This window comes from Colius striatus, chromosome 7 (genome assembly GCF_028858725.1).
Source record: "Colius striatus isolate bColStr4 chromosome 7, bColStr4.1.hap1, whole genome shotgun sequence".
Lineage (NCBI taxonomy): Eukaryota > Metazoa > Chordata > Aves > Coliiformes > Coliidae > Colius > Colius striatus.
The window spans coordinates 15,452,807-15,455,276 of NC_084765.1; positions in this window are offsets into that span (position 1 = coordinate 15,452,807).

The window sequence follows — 2,470 nt, forward strand, 5'->3', positions numbered from 1 at the left end:
CTGATGCTTGTCTGGTCCATAATGCTTCCCAGGTTAAATGGATGTCCCTTGGACTTTGGGTCGTGAGTGGTGAAGTGTTTAACAAGGGTGCTGTGCCAGCTCTTGACCTCCTTCTGCTGAAGGTCCTGCATGGAAGGAGCCCTTTTAAGTACTGCATTATGGAGTTGTCAGAGCAAACTGGATTACCTTGTGAGTAAACAGCCTGGAATGTTTTGTAGGATTTGGGTTTTTTGGGAGGTGACATCATTAAAGATTGTGTGATCTGTGCAGGTTGGCTGTGGACTGAAGGGGCTGTGAGGGGGACACCGACTTGTCTGGGGCACGTGAAAGTATCCCCACATCAGTGCCATGCCATCAGACAAGGTGTAGCACTAATGCTGAGGTGACAGTGCTAAGGCAGGGGTGAGGGAAGGGAAGAAGGCAGGAATAAAGATAGGCTCTGGCCCTTTAATAAAATACTGGTAAAGGTTTGGTAAGCAGTCATGGGCCAGAGGGTGCAGGAGCAGCGGGAAGGCATGGCTGACAAGGGAAGGACACGTGCAGACTGCCTAATAGCAGTGCTGGTGATGCCAGACACATCAAAGGAAGGGCTTTGACCAGCTTTTTTTCTTTTGGTATCACAAGGAATTGAATCATAGTTCCCTCAGCCTGAAGAAGTACTTTCCACTATGTGGTTAAACAGGAGTGCTGCTACCTGGAGATAAACATCTGCAAATAAGCACAGCAAAGTAATTTATGTGCATGAATCCTGAAAGGCTAAGATTAATTTTGAGAAAACGGGAAATTCCAGAACATGTAGAGCAAATGTGCCAGCACTGAGGGAGAGCAAATGAGCTGGGTGGGTGAGGAAGCTGCCTGGCAAGATGCTCGTCTTCGGGAAGCGGTGGGAAAGCTGAGCTGGGACTTGTTACGGTGCAGTTAATGCCAGTCGGCACAGCCTCATTGAAAAGAGATCTTGTCAAAGCCCAACTGTGCACTTGCCAGTGCAGATCTAGCTGATATAACAGATGACTGGTTTATAGACTTCTCTGGTTTCAGAGGGTTATTTATAGGCATTGTCTACAGGAAAAGTAGCTAACAGGTACTCGAACAACTCGTCTTGTTCCACTGGCAGAAGAGTATGAAGAACTGATGGGTTGGTCAGAATGTCACAGCCATGCACGTCCAGTCTGCATGGTAAATATGGAGAGAGAAGACTGAGTGACTTGGAAAAGGAACAATATTGGTGTTTTCTGGACTGTGCTGTAAGACAAATTAGGGGCCTCTATGCAAAACTGAGGTGGGAAGTCTAAAAGATGGAGAGGTGATAACAGAAAGAAGTGTGTCTACATGCCTATGTGCCTGATTACCATCACAGCAGCCCGATAAATGGTGAAGTTCGGTCTGTGGGAACATGCTTCTGTGGTGCTGTTGGTAGCTTCGCATTTGAGGGGGCAAAAAAAGACTCCATGCCTGAGACTGGAAGCTGAAGCAGCTGGAATTGATTTGATTTATTTGGTGTCACCTACTCTGGCTACAGCATGACGAATAGCTTCTCAGCACCTCAGCTGTCTCTGGAGAAGGCCTTGGAGGTGCCACAGAAACGAGTGGCAAATCTTGAGCTTGCAGCTGAAAATTCAGGGTGGACTGTGGTTTCTCAGAAGGCTTTTGCACAGCATTTGGGTGCCTTCCTGGGAGTTTGGTGTTAGGCATAACAGCTTTCGGTCCGGTTTCGGTATGTTCAGTTACCTGGGGTTTACTTTTTGGTTAGGATTTGTGGTAGCTGGGAAAATTATAATGGTTTGTGTGTTTCCACTCTCCTTATTAAACAGGCTTTTCCTGTTTTAAAATAAAGGAGAGACCTGTAATAAATTCACCCGCAGTGAAGCGCTACCTTGACAGCAGTTGCTCAAGCAAATGAGTCGTGGCTGCGGCAGGAGGGTCAGCAGCAAGTGCTGTGGGAAGGCCCAGGCTGCAGAGGAGTGCCCAACGAGGGCGGGCTGGTTGTGGCAGAGGAAATGGCACTCGCCAGCTCCATGGTTTGGGCAAGCTGGAGATGTGAGACAGGCCCTGGCTGTCAGATGTTACTCTGAGGTAGCACGTTGTGTGCTTGAAATCTGCACTTCCCTCTGAAGCATCTTTGCCTGAGCCCTTTTTGGAAACAATTTTAGTTCAAGCCAGGAAATGGAAGAAACGTCCTTTCTAGTTGAGTCTATAAGCACAGTTAGTGGATCACGTAGCTGGGTGAGAGACTTCCTTCTGGTGCAGAAGCATGTGCTGTGTGACTCGAAGCATTGCCATTGGTAATTGTCAGCTGGTCCCGTGACTCTTTATGCTCACCAATGTGTGGCTTTTGGAAAAACAGGTGTTTTTTTTGTGCTACTGCAAATCAGCTGTCCAGAGCCTGTTGTAAATGGCAATGTATGAAAAAAAATATAAAGTGCTGCATTCATGCTGCTTTATCCTCTGCCTCTTCCCATGGATAAGTATC